The 10,837-nt window shown below is 41.1% G+C and overlaps 38 non-coding genes and 10 pseudogenes across 38 annotated transcripts; all 48 read left to right on the top strand.

Annotated features, from left to right (window-relative positions):
- The first annotated feature begins 86 nt into the window (after positions 1 to 86).
- LOC134887438 (5S ribosomal RNA) lies at positions 87 to 205 on the top strand (annotated as a pseudogene).
- Positions 206 to 312: 107 nt separating this feature from the next.
- LOC135067595 (5S ribosomal RNA) lies at positions 313 to 431 on the top strand. The gene has a single exon (XR_010253807.1). It is a non-coding gene; the product is annotated as a 5S ribosomal RNA (ribosomal RNA).
- A 107-nt stretch (positions 432 to 538) lies between these two features.
- LOC134892903 (5S ribosomal RNA) lies at positions 539 to 657 on the top strand (annotated as a pseudogene).
- A 107-nt stretch (positions 658 to 764) lies between these two features.
- LOC134901649 (5S ribosomal RNA) lies at positions 765 to 883 on the top strand. The gene has a single exon (XR_010175136.1). It is a non-coding gene; the product is annotated as a 5S ribosomal RNA (ribosomal RNA).
- A 107-nt stretch (positions 884 to 990) lies between these two features.
- On the top strand, positions 991 to 1,109 carry LOC135066255 (5S ribosomal RNA). Its single transcript, XR_010252509.1, has one exon. It is a non-coding gene; the product is annotated as a 5S ribosomal RNA (ribosomal RNA).
- Positions 1,110 to 1,216: 107 nt separating this feature from the next.
- On the top strand, positions 1,217 to 1,335 carry LOC135064324 (5S ribosomal RNA). The gene has a single exon (XR_010250633.1). It is a non-coding gene; the product is annotated as a 5S ribosomal RNA (ribosomal RNA).
- A 107-nt stretch (positions 1,336 to 1,442) lies between these two features.
- LOC135070547 (5S ribosomal RNA) lies at positions 1,443 to 1,561 on the top strand. Its single transcript, XR_010256708.1, has one exon. It is a non-coding gene; the product is annotated as a 5S ribosomal RNA (ribosomal RNA).
- A 107-nt stretch (positions 1,562 to 1,668) lies between these two features.
- LOC135059553 (5S ribosomal RNA) lies at positions 1,669 to 1,787 on the top strand. The gene has a single exon (XR_010245955.1). It is a non-coding gene; the product is annotated as a 5S ribosomal RNA (ribosomal RNA).
- A 107-nt stretch (positions 1,788 to 1,894) lies between these two features.
- On the top strand, positions 1,895 to 2,013 carry LOC134889720 (5S ribosomal RNA; annotated as a pseudogene).
- Positions 2,014 to 2,120: 107 nt separating this feature from the next.
- LOC135063930 (5S ribosomal RNA) lies at positions 2,121 to 2,239 on the top strand. Its single transcript, XR_010250250.1, has one exon. It is a non-coding gene; the product is annotated as a 5S ribosomal RNA (ribosomal RNA).
- A 107-nt stretch (positions 2,240 to 2,346) lies between these two features.
- On the top strand, positions 2,347 to 2,465 carry LOC135068176 (5S ribosomal RNA). The gene has a single exon (XR_010254381.1). It is a non-coding gene; the product is annotated as a 5S ribosomal RNA (ribosomal RNA).
- Positions 2,466 to 2,572: 107 nt separating this feature from the next.
- On the top strand, positions 2,573 to 2,691 carry LOC135068175 (5S ribosomal RNA). The gene has a single exon (XR_010254380.1). It is a non-coding gene; the product is annotated as a 5S ribosomal RNA (ribosomal RNA).
- A 107-nt stretch (positions 2,692 to 2,798) lies between these two features.
- LOC134890515 (5S ribosomal RNA) lies at positions 2,799 to 2,918 on the top strand (annotated as a pseudogene).
- Positions 2,919 to 3,025: 107 nt separating this feature from the next.
- On the top strand, positions 3,026 to 3,144 carry LOC135058482 (5S ribosomal RNA). Its single transcript, XR_010244910.1, has one exon. It is a non-coding gene; the product is annotated as a 5S ribosomal RNA (ribosomal RNA).
- A 107-nt stretch (positions 3,145 to 3,251) lies between these two features.
- LOC134893674 (5S ribosomal RNA) lies at positions 3,252 to 3,370 on the top strand (annotated as a pseudogene).
- A 107-nt stretch (positions 3,371 to 3,477) lies between these two features.
- On the top strand, positions 3,478 to 3,596 carry LOC134901483 (5S ribosomal RNA). The gene has a single exon (XR_010174973.1). It is a non-coding gene; the product is annotated as a 5S ribosomal RNA (ribosomal RNA).
- A 107-nt stretch (positions 3,597 to 3,703) lies between these two features.
- Positions 3,704 to 3,822, top strand: LOC135068173 (5S ribosomal RNA). The gene has a single exon (XR_010254378.1). It is a non-coding gene; the product is annotated as a 5S ribosomal RNA (ribosomal RNA).
- Positions 3,823 to 3,929: 107 nt separating this feature from the next.
- Positions 3,930 to 4,048, top strand: LOC135070329 (5S ribosomal RNA). The gene has a single exon (XR_010256497.1). It is a non-coding gene; the product is annotated as a 5S ribosomal RNA (ribosomal RNA).
- A 107-nt stretch (positions 4,049 to 4,155) lies between these two features.
- Positions 4,156 to 4,274, top strand: LOC134899226 (5S ribosomal RNA). Its single transcript, XR_010172907.1, has one exon. It is a non-coding gene; the product is annotated as a 5S ribosomal RNA (ribosomal RNA).
- Positions 4,275 to 4,381: 107 nt separating this feature from the next.
- Positions 4,382 to 4,500, top strand: LOC134886354 (5S ribosomal RNA). The gene has a single exon (XR_010170439.1). It is a non-coding gene; the product is annotated as a 5S ribosomal RNA (ribosomal RNA).
- A 107-nt stretch (positions 4,501 to 4,607) lies between these two features.
- On the top strand, positions 4,608 to 4,726 carry LOC135068172 (5S ribosomal RNA). Its single transcript, XR_010254377.1, has one exon. It is a non-coding gene; the product is annotated as a 5S ribosomal RNA (ribosomal RNA).
- Positions 4,727 to 4,833: 107 nt separating this feature from the next.
- On the top strand, positions 4,834 to 4,953 carry LOC134889465 (5S ribosomal RNA; annotated as a pseudogene).
- A 107-nt stretch (positions 4,954 to 5,060) lies between these two features.
- Positions 5,061 to 5,179, top strand: LOC135067740 (5S ribosomal RNA). Its single transcript, XR_010253951.1, has one exon. It is a non-coding gene; the product is annotated as a 5S ribosomal RNA (ribosomal RNA).
- A 107-nt stretch (positions 5,180 to 5,286) lies between these two features.
- LOC135070934 (5S ribosomal RNA) lies at positions 5,287 to 5,405 on the top strand. Its single transcript, XR_010257081.1, has one exon. It is a non-coding gene; the product is annotated as a 5S ribosomal RNA (ribosomal RNA).
- A 107-nt stretch (positions 5,406 to 5,512) lies between these two features.
- On the top strand, positions 5,513 to 5,631 carry LOC134902180 (5S ribosomal RNA). Its single transcript, XR_010175651.1, has one exon. It is a non-coding gene; the product is annotated as a 5S ribosomal RNA (ribosomal RNA).
- A 107-nt stretch (positions 5,632 to 5,738) lies between these two features.
- LOC134889142 (5S ribosomal RNA) lies at positions 5,739 to 5,857 on the top strand (annotated as a pseudogene).
- A 108-nt stretch (positions 5,858 to 5,965) lies between these two features.
- On the top strand, positions 5,966 to 6,084 carry LOC134899215 (5S ribosomal RNA). The gene has a single exon (XR_010172896.1). It is a non-coding gene; the product is annotated as a 5S ribosomal RNA (ribosomal RNA).
- A 107-nt stretch (positions 6,085 to 6,191) lies between these two features.
- LOC135067725 (5S ribosomal RNA) lies at positions 6,192 to 6,310 on the top strand. Its single transcript, XR_010253936.1, has one exon. It is a non-coding gene; the product is annotated as a 5S ribosomal RNA (ribosomal RNA).
- A 107-nt stretch (positions 6,311 to 6,417) lies between these two features.
- Positions 6,418 to 6,536, top strand: LOC135063789 (5S ribosomal RNA). Its single transcript, XR_010250114.1, has one exon. It is a non-coding gene; the product is annotated as a 5S ribosomal RNA (ribosomal RNA).
- Positions 6,537 to 6,643: 107 nt separating this feature from the next.
- LOC134889650 (5S ribosomal RNA) lies at positions 6,644 to 6,762 on the top strand (annotated as a pseudogene).
- A 107-nt stretch (positions 6,763 to 6,869) lies between these two features.
- LOC135069878 (5S ribosomal RNA) lies at positions 6,870 to 6,988 on the top strand. The gene has a single exon (XR_010256058.1). It is a non-coding gene; the product is annotated as a 5S ribosomal RNA (ribosomal RNA).
- Positions 6,989 to 7,095: 107 nt separating this feature from the next.
- LOC135062203 (5S ribosomal RNA) lies at positions 7,096 to 7,214 on the top strand. Its single transcript, XR_010248557.1, has one exon. It is a non-coding gene; the product is annotated as a 5S ribosomal RNA (ribosomal RNA).
- Positions 7,215 to 7,321: 107 nt separating this feature from the next.
- LOC134899203 (5S ribosomal RNA) lies at positions 7,322 to 7,440 on the top strand. The gene has a single exon (XR_010172884.1). It is a non-coding gene; the product is annotated as a 5S ribosomal RNA (ribosomal RNA).
- A 107-nt stretch (positions 7,441 to 7,547) lies between these two features.
- On the top strand, positions 7,548 to 7,666 carry LOC134885333 (5S ribosomal RNA). The gene has a single exon (XR_010169450.1). It is a non-coding gene; the product is annotated as a 5S ribosomal RNA (ribosomal RNA).
- A 107-nt stretch (positions 7,667 to 7,773) lies between these two features.
- LOC135067643 (5S ribosomal RNA) lies at positions 7,774 to 7,892 on the top strand. Its single transcript, XR_010253854.1, has one exon. It is a non-coding gene; the product is annotated as a 5S ribosomal RNA (ribosomal RNA).
- Positions 7,893 to 7,999: 107 nt separating this feature from the next.
- Positions 8,000 to 8,118, top strand: LOC134885887 (5S ribosomal RNA). Its single transcript, XR_010169991.1, has one exon. It is a non-coding gene; the product is annotated as a 5S ribosomal RNA (ribosomal RNA).
- Positions 8,119 to 8,225: 107 nt separating this feature from the next.
- On the top strand, positions 8,226 to 8,344 carry LOC134899192 (5S ribosomal RNA). The gene has a single exon (XR_010172873.1). It is a non-coding gene; the product is annotated as a 5S ribosomal RNA (ribosomal RNA).
- Positions 8,345 to 8,451: 107 nt separating this feature from the next.
- LOC135064655 (5S ribosomal RNA) lies at positions 8,452 to 8,570 on the top strand. Its single transcript, XR_010250958.1, has one exon. It is a non-coding gene; the product is annotated as a 5S ribosomal RNA (ribosomal RNA).
- A 107-nt stretch (positions 8,571 to 8,677) lies between these two features.
- On the top strand, positions 8,678 to 8,796 carry LOC134890896 (5S ribosomal RNA; annotated as a pseudogene).
- A 107-nt stretch (positions 8,797 to 8,903) lies between these two features.
- LOC134901482 (5S ribosomal RNA) lies at positions 8,904 to 9,022 on the top strand. The gene has a single exon (XR_010174972.1). It is a non-coding gene; the product is annotated as a 5S ribosomal RNA (ribosomal RNA).
- Positions 9,023 to 9,129: 107 nt separating this feature from the next.
- On the top strand, positions 9,130 to 9,248 carry LOC135068171 (5S ribosomal RNA). The gene has a single exon (XR_010254376.1). It is a non-coding gene; the product is annotated as a 5S ribosomal RNA (ribosomal RNA).
- Positions 9,249 to 9,355: 107 nt separating this feature from the next.
- Positions 9,356 to 9,474, top strand: LOC135070328 (5S ribosomal RNA). The gene has a single exon (XR_010256496.1). It is a non-coding gene; the product is annotated as a 5S ribosomal RNA (ribosomal RNA).
- A 107-nt stretch (positions 9,475 to 9,581) lies between these two features.
- Positions 9,582 to 9,700, top strand: LOC134899180 (5S ribosomal RNA). The gene has a single exon (XR_010172862.1). It is a non-coding gene; the product is annotated as a 5S ribosomal RNA (ribosomal RNA).
- Positions 9,701 to 9,807: 107 nt separating this feature from the next.
- On the top strand, positions 9,808 to 9,926 carry LOC134886353 (5S ribosomal RNA). Its single transcript, XR_010170438.1, has one exon. It is a non-coding gene; the product is annotated as a 5S ribosomal RNA (ribosomal RNA).
- Positions 9,927 to 10,033: 107 nt separating this feature from the next.
- On the top strand, positions 10,034 to 10,152 carry LOC135068169 (5S ribosomal RNA). The gene has a single exon (XR_010254375.1). It is a non-coding gene; the product is annotated as a 5S ribosomal RNA (ribosomal RNA).
- Positions 10,153 to 10,259: 107 nt separating this feature from the next.
- On the top strand, positions 10,260 to 10,379 carry LOC134889464 (5S ribosomal RNA; annotated as a pseudogene).
- Positions 10,380 to 10,486: 107 nt separating this feature from the next.
- On the top strand, positions 10,487 to 10,605 carry LOC135067739 (5S ribosomal RNA). The gene has a single exon (XR_010253950.1). It is a non-coding gene; the product is annotated as a 5S ribosomal RNA (ribosomal RNA).
- Positions 10,606 to 10,712: 107 nt separating this feature from the next.
- Positions 10,713 to 10,831, top strand: LOC135070933 (5S ribosomal RNA). The gene has a single exon (XR_010257080.1). It is a non-coding gene; the product is annotated as a 5S ribosomal RNA (ribosomal RNA).
- The last annotated feature ends 6 nt before the right edge of the window (positions 10,832 to 10,837 follow it).

The following is a 10,837-nucleotide window of genomic DNA, read 5'->3' as shown; positions in this document are numbered from 1 at the left end:
TCTGTTGATGCATTCCATTTTAAAATGTATTCATTTATGAACCAGTAGTTAGAAGTAGAAAAGTTCTAACAGAAACCACAAAGCTCATCTACAGCCACACAACACTGGATACGCCCAATCTCATCTGATCTTGGAAGCTAAGCAGTGTTGGGCCTGGTTAGTACTTGGATGGGAAACCACCTGGGAATATAAGGTGCTGTAGATATTTTTATACTGCCAACACCGTTCTGTTGATGCATTCCATTTTCAAATGTATTCATTTATGAACCAGTAGTTAGAAGTAGAAAAGTTCTAACAGAAACTGCAAAGCTCATCTACAGCCACACCACACTCGATACGCCCAATCTCATCTGATCTTGGAAGCTAAACAGTGTTGGGCCTGGTTAGTACTTGGATGGGAGACCACCTGGGAATACAAGGTGCTGTAGATATTTTTATACTACCAACACCGTTCTGTTGATGCATTCCATTTTCAAACATATTCATATATAAACCAGTAGTTAGAAGTAGAAAAGTTCTAACAGAAACGACAAAGCTCATCTACAGCCACACCACACTGGATACGCCCAATCTCATCTGATCTAGGAAGCTAAGCAGTGTTGGGCCTGGTTAATACTTGGATGGGAGACCACCTGGGAATACAAGGTGCTGTTGAAATTTTTATACTACCAACACCGTTCTGTTGATGCATTCCATTTTCAAACTTATTCATTTATGAACCAGTAGTTAGAAGTAGAATAGTACTAACAGAAACCATAAAACTCTTCTACAGCCACACCACACTGGATACGCCCAATCTCATCTGATCTTGGAAGCTAAGCAGTGTTGGGCCTGGTTAGTACTTGGATGGGAAACCACCTGGGAATACTAGGTGCTGTAGATAATTTTATACTGCCAACACCGTTCTGTTGATGCATTCCATTTTAAAACTTATTCATTTATGAACCAGTAGTTAGAGGTAGAAAAGTTCTAACAGAAACCAGAAAGTTCATCTACAGCAACACCACACTGGATACGCCCAATCTCATCTGATCTTGGAAGCTAAGCAGTGTTGGGCCTGGTTAGTACTTGCATGGGAGACCACCTGGGAATACAAGGTGCTGTAGATATTTTTATACTGCCAACAACGTTCTGTTGATGCATTCCATTTTCAAACCTATTCATTTATGAACCAGTAGTTAGAAGTAGAAAAGTTCTAACAGAAACCACAAAGCTCATCTACAGCCACACCACACTGGATACGCACAATCTCATCTGATCTTGGAAGCTAAGCAGTGTTGGGCCTGGTTAGTACTTGGATGGGAGACCACCTGGGAATACAAGGTGCTGTAGATATTTTTATACTGCCAACACCGTTCTGTTGATGCATTCCATTTTCAAATGTATTCATTTATGAACCAGTAGTTAGAAGTAGAAAAGTTCTAACAGAAACTGCAAAGCTCATCTACAGCCACAGCACACTGGATACGCCCAATCTCATCTGATCTTGGAAGCTAAGCAGTGTTGGGCCTGGTTAGTACTTGGATGGGAAACCACCTGGGAATACAAGGTGCTGTAGATATTTTTATACTACGTACACCGTTCTGTTGATGCATTCCATTTTCAAACGTATTCATTTATGAACCAGTAGTTAGAAGTAGAAAAGTACTAACAGAAACCATAAAGCTCTTCTACAGCCACACCACACTGGATACGCCCAATCTCATCTGATCTTGGAAGCTAAGCAGTGTTGGGCCTGGTTAGTACTTGGATGGGAGACCACCTGGGAATACAAGGTGCTGTAGATATTTTTATACTACGTACACCGTTCTGTTGATGCATTCCATTTTCAAACGTATTCATTTATGAACCAGTAGTTAGAAGTAGAAAAGTACTAACAGAAACCATATAGGTCATCTACAGCCACACAACACTGGATATGCCCAATCTCATCTGATCTTGGAAGCTAAGCAGTGTTGGGTCTGGTTAGTACTTGGATGGGAGACCACCTGGGAATACAAGGTGCTGTAGATATTTTTATACTGCCAACACCGTTCTGTTGATGCATTCAATTTTCAAATGTATTCATTTATGAACCAGTAGTTAGAAGTAGAAAAGTTCAAACAGAAACCACAAAGCTCATGTACAGCCACACCACACTGGATACGCCCAATCTCATCTGATCTTGGAAGCTAAGCAGTGTTGGGCCTGGTTAGTACTTGGATGGGAGACCACCTGGGAATACAAGGTGCTGTAGATATTTTTATACTACCAACACCGTTCTGTTGATGCATTCCATTTTCAAACTTATTCATTTATGAACCAGTAGTTAGAAGTAGAAAAGTACTAACAGAAACCATAAAGCTCTTCTATAGCCACACCACACTGGATATGCCCAATCTCATCTGATCTTGGAAGCTAAGCAGTGTTGGGCCTGGTTAGTACTTGGATGGGAGACCACCTGGGAATACAAGGTGCTGTAGATATTTTTGTACTACCAACACCGTTCTGTTGATGCATTCCATTTTCAAACTTATTCATTTATGAACCAGTAGTTAGAAGTAGAAAAGTACTAACAGAAACCATAAAGCTCTTCTATAGCCACACCACACTGGATATGCCCAATCTCATCTGATCTTGGAAGCTAAGCAGTGTTGGGCCTGGTTAGTACTTGGATGGGAGACCACCTGGGAATACAAGGTGCTGTAGATATTTTTGTACTACCAACACCGTTCTGTTGATGCATTCCATTTTCAAACGTATTCATTTATGAACCAGTAGTTAGAAGTAGAAAAGTACTAACAGAAACCGTAAAGCTCTTCTACAGCCACACCACACTGGATATGCCCAATCTCATCTGATCTTGGAAGCTAAGCAGTGTTGGGTCCGGTTAGTACTTGGATGGGAGACCACCTGGGAATACGTAGGTGCTGTAGATATTTTTATACTGCCAACACCGTTCTGTTGATGCATTCCATTTTCAAACCTATTCATTTATGAACCAGTAGTTAGAAGTAGAAAAGTTCTAACAGAAACCACAAAGCTCATCTACAGCCACACCACACTGGATACGCCCAATCTCATCTGATCTTGGAAGCTAAGCAGTGTTGGGCCTGGTTAGTACTTGGATGGGAGACCACCTGGGAATATAAGGTGCTGTAGATATTTTTATACTGCCAACACCGTTCTGTTGATGCATTCCATTTTCAAATGTATTCATTTATGAACCAGTAGTTAGAAGTAGAAAAGTTCTAACAGAAACGACAAAGCTCATCTACAGCCACACCACACTGGATACGCCCAATCTCATCTGATCTAGGATGCTAAGCAGTGTTGGGCCTGATTAGTACTTGGATGGGAGACAACCTGGGAAAACAAGGTGCTGTAGATATTTTTATACTACGTACACCGTTCTGTTGATGCATTCCATTTTCAAACGTATTCATGTATGAACCAGTAGTTAGAAGTAGAAAAGTTCTAACAGAAACCACAAAGCTTATCTACGGCCACACCACACTGGATACGCCCAATCTCATCTGATCTTGGAAGCTAAGCAGTGTTGGGCCTGGTTAGTACTTGGATGGGAGACCACCCGGGAATACAAGGTGCTGTAGATATTTTTATACTACCAACACCGTTCTGTTGATGCATTCCATTTTCAAACTTATTCATTTATGAACCTGTAGTTAGAAGTAGAAAAGTACTAACAGAAACCATAAAGCTCTTCTATAGCCACACCACACTGGATATGCCCAATCTCATCTGATCTTGGAAGCTAAGCAGTGTTGGGCCTGGTTAGTACTTGGATGGGAGACCACCTGGGAATACAAGGTGCTGTAGATATTTTTGTACTACCAACACCGTTCTGTTGATGCATTCCATTTTCAAACGTATACATTTATGAACCAGTAGTTAGAAGTAGAAAAGTACTAACAGAAACCATATAGGTCATCTACAGCCACACCACACTGGATATGCCCAATCTCATCTGATCTTGGAAGCTAAGCAGTGTTGGGCCTGGTTAGTAATTGGATGGGAGACCACCTGGGAATACAAGGTGCTGTAGATATTTTTATACTGCCAACACCGTTCTGTTGATGCATTCAATTTTCAAATGTATTCATTTATGAACCAGTAGTTAGAAGTAGAAAAGTACAAACAGAAACCACAAAGCTCATCTACAGCCACACCACACTGGATACGCCCAATCTCATCTGATCTTGGAAGCTAAGCAGTGTTGGGCCTGGTTAGTACTTGGATGGGAGACCACCTGGGAATACAAGGTGCTGTAGATATTTTTATACTACCAACACCGTTCTATTGATGCATTCCATTTTCAAACTTATTCATTTATGAACCAGTAGTTAGAAGTAGAAAAGTACTAACAGAAACCATAAAGCTCTTCTATAGCCACACCACACTGGATATGCCCAATTTCATCTGATCTTGGAAGCTAAGCAGTGTTGGGCCTGGTTAGTACTTGGATGGGAGACCACCTGGGAATACAAGGTGCTGTAGATATTTTTGTACTACCAACACCGTTCTGTTGATGCATTCCATTTTCAAACTTATTCATTTATGAACCAGTAGTTAGAAGTAGAAAAGTACTAACAGAAACCATAAAGCTCTTCTATAGCCACACCACACTGGATATGCCCAATCTCATCTGATCTTGGAAGCTAAGCAGTGTTGGGCCTGGTTAGTACTTGGATGGGAGACCACCTGGGAATACAAGGTGCTGTAGATATTTTTGTACTACCAACACCGTTCTGTTGATGCATTCCATTTTCAAACGTATTCATTTATGAACCAGTAGTTAGAAGTAGAAAAGTACTAACAGAAACCATAAAGCTCTTCTACAGCCACACCACACTGGATATGCCCAATCTCATCTGATCTTGGAAACTAAGCAGTGTTGGGTCTGGTTAGTACTTGGATGGGAGACCACCTGGGAATACGTAGGTGCTGTAGATATTTTTATACTGCCAACACCGTTCTGTTGATGCATTCCATTTTCAAACCTATTCATTTATGAACCAGTAGTTAGAAGTAGAAAAGTTCTAACAGAAACTACAAAGCTCATCTACAGCCACACCACACTGGATACGCCCAATCTCATCTGATCTTGGAAGCTAAACAGTATTGGGCCTGGTTAGTACTTGGATGGGAGACCACCTGGGAATACAAGGTGCTGTAGATATTTTTATACTACCAACACCGTTCTGTTGATGCATTCCATTTTCAAACATATTCATTTATGAACCAGTAGTTAGAAGTAGAAAAGTTCTAACAGAAACGACAAAGCTCATCTACAGCCACACCACACTGGATACGCCCAATCTCATCTGATCTAGGAAGCTAAGCAGTGTTGGGCCTGGTTAGTACTTGGATGGGAGACCACCTGGGAATACAAGGTGCTGTAGAAATTTTTATACTACCAACACCGTTCTGTTGATGCATTCCATTTTCAAACTTATTTATTTATGAACCAGTAGTTAGAAGTAGAAAAGTACTAACAGAAACCATAAAGCTCTTCTACAGCCACACCACACTGGATACGCCCAATCTCATCTGATCTTGGAAGCTAAGCAGTGTTGGGCCTGGTTAGTACTTGGATGGGAGACCACCTGGGAATACTAGGTGCTGTAGATAATTTTATACTGCCAACACCGTTCTGTTGATGCATTCCATTTTAAAACTTATTCATTTATGAACCAGTAGTTAGAGGTAGAAAAGTTCTAACAGAAACCAGAAAGTTCATCTACAGCAACACCACACTGGATACGCCCAATCTCATCTGATCTTGGAAGCTAAGCAGTGTTGTGCCTGGTTAGTACTTGCATGGGAGACCACCTGGGAATACAAGGTGCTGTAGATATTTTTATACTGCCAACAACGTTCTGTTGATGCATTCCATTTTCAAACCTATTCATTTATGAACCAGTAGTTAGTAAGTAGAAAAGTTCTAACAGAAACCACAAAGCTCATCTACAGCCACACCACACTGGATACGCCCAATCTCATCTGATCTTGGAAGCTAAGCAGTGTTGGGCCTGGTTAGTACTTGGATGGGAGACCACCTGGGAATACAAGGTGCTGTAGATATTTTTATACTGCCAACACCGTTCTGTTGATGCATTCCATTTTCAAATGTATTCATTTATGAACCAGTAGTTAGAAGTAGAAAAGTTCTAACAGAAACTGCAAAGCTCATCTACAGCCACACCACACTGGATACGCCCAATCTCATCTGATCATGGAAGCTAAGCAGTGTTGGGCCTGGTTAGTACTTGGATGGGAGACCACCTGGGAATACAAGGTGCTGTAGATATTTTTATACTGCCAACACCGTTCTGTTGATGCATTCCATTTTCAAACGTATTCATTTATGAAACAGTAGTTAGAAGTAGAAAAGTTCTAACAGAAACCACAAAGCTCATCTACAGCCACACCACACTGGATATGCCCAATCTCATCTGATCTTGGAAGCTAAGCAGTGTTGGGCCTGGTTAGTACTTGGATGGGAAACCACCTGGGAATACAAGGTGCTGTAGATAATTTTATACTGCCAACACCGTTCTGTTGATGCATTCCATTTTAAAATGTATTCATTTATGAACCAGTAGTTAGAAGTAGAAAAGTTCTAACAGAAACCAGACAGTTCATCTACAGCAATACTACACTGGATACGCCCAATCTCATCTGATCTTGGAAGCTAAGCAGTGTTGGGCCTGGTTAGTACTTGGATGGGATACAACCTGGGAATACAAGGTGCTGTAGATATTTTTATACTGCCAACACCGTTCTGTTGATGCATTCCATTTTCAAACGTATTCATTTATGAACCAGTAGTTAGAAGTAGAAAAGTTCTAACAGAAACCACAAAGCTTATCTACAGCCACACCACACTGGATACGCCCAATCTCATCTGATCTAGGAAGCTAAGCAGTGTTGGGCCTGATTAGTACTTGGATGGGAGACCACCTGGGAAAACAAGGTGCTGTAGGTATTTTTATACTACGTACACCGTTCTGTTGATGCATTCCATTTTCAAACGTATTCATTTATGAACCAGTAGTTAGAAGTAGAAAAGTTCTAACAGAAACCACAAAGCTCATCTACAGCCACACCACACTGGATACGCCCAATCTCATCTGATCTTGGAAGCTAAGCAGTGTTGGGTCTGGTTAGTACTTGGATGGGAGACCACCTGGGAATACAAGGTGCTGTAGATATTTTTATACTGCCAACACCGTTCTGTTGATGCATTCAATTTTCAAATGTATTCATTTATGAACCAGTAGTTGGAAGTAGAAAAGTTCAAATAGAAACCACAAAGCTCATCTACAGCCACACCACACTGGATACGCCCAATCTCATCTGATCTTGGAAGCTAAGCAGTGTTGGGCCTGGTTAGTACTTGGATGGGAGACCACCTGGGAATACAAGGTGCTGTAGATATTTTTATACTACCAACACCGTTCTGTTGATGCATTCCATTTTCAAACGTATTCATTTATGAACCAGTAGTTAGAAGTAGAAAAGTTCTAACAGAAACCACAAAGTTCATCTACAGCCACATCACACTGGATACGCCCAATCTCATTTGATCTTGGAAGCTAAGCAGTGTTGGGCCTGGTTAGTACTTGGATGGGAGACCACCTGGGTATACAAGGTGCTGTAGATATTTTTATACTGCCAACACCGTTCTGTTGATGCATTCCATTTTCAAACGTATTCATTTATGAACCAGTAGTTAGAAGTAGAAAAGTTCTAACAGAAATCGCAAAGCTCATCTACAGCCACACCACACTGGATACGCCCAATCTCATCATATCTTGGAAGTTAAGCAGTGTTGGGCCTGGTTAGTACTTGGATGGGAGACCACCTGGGAATACAAGGTGCTGTAGATATTTTTATACTGCCAACACCATTCTGTTGATGCATTCCATTTTCAAACGTATTTATTTATGAACCAGTAGTTAGAAGTAGAAAAGTTCTAACAGAAACCATAAAGCTCATCTACAGCCACACTACACTGGATACGCCCAATCTCATCTGATCTTGGAAGCTAAGCAGTGTTGGGACTGGTTAGTACTTGGATGGGAGACCACCTGGGAATACAAGGTGCTGTAGATAATTTTATACTGCCAACACCGTTCTGTTGATGCATTCCATTTTAAAACGTATTCATTTATGAACCAGTAGTTAGAAGTAGAAAAGTTCTAACAGAAACCACAAAGTTCATCTACAGCCACACCACACTGGATACGCCCAATCTCATCTGATCTTGGAAGCTAAGCAGTGTTGGGCCTGGTTAGTACTTGGATGGGAGACCACCTGGGAATACAAGGTGCTGTAGATATTTTTATACTGCCAACACCGTTCTATTGATGCATTCCATTTTCAAACGTATTCATTTATGAACCAGTAGTTAGAAGTAGAAAAGTTCTAACAGAAACCACAAAGCTCATCTACAGCCACACCACACTGGATACGCCCAATCTCATCTGATCTTGGAAGCTAAGCAGTGTTAGGCCTGGTTAGTACTTGGATGGGAGACCACCTGGGAATACAAGGTGCTGTAGATATTTTTATACTGCCAACACCGTTCTGTTGATGCATTCAATTTTCAAACGTATTCATTTATGAACCAGTAGTTAGAAGTAGAAAAGTTCTAACAGAAACCACAAAGCTCATCTACAGCCACACCACACTGGATACGCCCAATCTCATCTGATCTAGGAAGCTAAGCAGTGTTGGGCCTGATTAGTACTTGGATGGGAGACAACCTGGGAAAACAAGGTGCTGTAGATATTTTTATACTACGTACACCGTTCTGTTGATGCATTCCATTTTCAAACGTATTCATGTATGAACCAGTAGTTAGAAGTAGAAAAGTTCTAACAGAAACCACAAAGCTTATCTACGGCCACACCACACTGGATACGCCCAATCTCATCTGATCTTGGAAGCTAAGCAGTGTTGGGCCTGGTTAGTACTTGGATGGGAGACCACCCGGGAATACAAGGTGCTGTAGATATTTTTATACTACCAACACCGTTCTGTTGATGCATTCCATTTTCAAACTTATTCATTTATGAACCTGTAGTTAGAAGTAGAAAAGTACTAACAGAAACCATAAAGCTCTTCTATAGCCACACCACACTGGATATGCCCAATCTCATCTGATCTTGGAAGCTAAGCAGTGTTGGGCCTGGTTAGTACTTGGATGGGAGACCACCTGGGAATACAAGGTGCTGTAGATATTTTTGTACTACCAACACCGTTCTGTTGATGCATTCCATTTTCAAACGTATACATTTATGAACCAGTAGTTAGAAGTAGAAAAGTACTAACAGAAACCATATAGGTCATCTACAGCCACACCACACTGGATATGCCCAATCTCATCTGATCTTGGAAGCTAAGCAGTGTTGGGCCTGGTTAGTAATTGGATGGGAGACCACCTGGGAATACAAGGTGCTGTAGATATTTTTATACTGCCAACACCGTTCTGTTGATGCATTCAATTTTCAAATGTATTCATTTATGAACCAGTAGTTAGAAGTAGAAAAGTACAAACAGAAACCACAAAGCTCATCTACAGCCACACCACACTGGATACGCCCAATCTCATCTGATCTTGGAAGCTAAGCAGTGTTGGGCCTGGTTAGTACTTGGATGGGAGACCACCTGGGAATACAAGGTGCTGTAGATATTTTTATACTACCAACACCGTTCTATTGATGCATTCCATTTTCAAACTTATTCATTTATGAACCAGTAGTTAGAAGTAGAAAAGTACTAACAGAAACCATAAAGCTCTTCTATAGCCACACCACACTGGATATGCCCAATTTCATCTGATCTTGGAAGCTAAGCAGTGTTGGGCCTGGTTAGTACTTGGATGGGAGACCACCTGGGAATACAAGGTGCTGTAGATATTTTTGTACTACCAACACCGTTCTGTTGATGCATTCCATTTTCAAACTTATTCATTTATGAACCAGTAGTTAGAAGTAGAAAAGTACTAACAGAAACCATAAAGCTCTTCTATAGCCACACCACACTGGATATGCCCAATCTCATCTGATCTTGGAAGCTAAGCAGTGTTGGGCCTGGTTAGTACTTGGATGGGAGACCACCTGGGAATACAAGGTGCTGTAGATATTTTTGTACTACCAACACCGTTCTGTTGATGCATTCCATTTTCAAACGTATTCATTTATGAACCAGTAGTTAGAAGTAGAAAAGTACTAACAGAAACCATAAAGCTCTTCTACAGCCACACCACACTGGATATGCCCAATCTCATCTGATCTTGGAAACTAAGCAGTGTTGGGTCTGGTTAGTACTTGGATGGGAGACCACCTGGGAATACGTAGGTGCTGTAGATATTTTTATACTGCCAACACCGTTCTGTTGATGCATTCCATTTTCAAACCTATTCATTTATGAACCAGTAGTTAGAAGTAGAAAAGTTCTAACAGAAACTACAAAGCTCATCTACAGCCACACCACACTGGATACGCCCAATCTCATCTGATCTTGGAAGCTAAACAGTATTGGGCCTGGTTAGTACTTGGATGGGAGACCACCTGGGAATACAAGGTGCTGTAGATATTTTTATACTACCAACACCGTTCTGTTGATGCATTCCATTTTCAAACATATTCATTTATGAACCAGTAGTTAGAAGTAGAAAAGTTCTAACAGAAACGACAAAGCTCATCTACAGCCACACCACACTGGATACGCCCAATCTCATCTGATCTAGGAAGCTAAGCAGTGTTGGGCCTGGTTAGTACTTGGATGGGAGACCACCTGGGAATACAAGGTGCTGTAGAAATTTTTA

Source organism: Pseudophryne corroboree, chromosome 3 (assembly GCF_028390025.1).
Source record: "Pseudophryne corroboree isolate aPseCor3 chromosome 3, aPseCor3.hap2, whole genome shotgun sequence".
In the NCBI taxonomy this organism is placed as follows: Eukaryota; Metazoa; Chordata; class Amphibia; order Anura; family Myobatrachidae; genus Pseudophryne; species Pseudophryne corroboree.
This window is presented reverse-complemented; position numbering and strand designations above follow the sequence as displayed.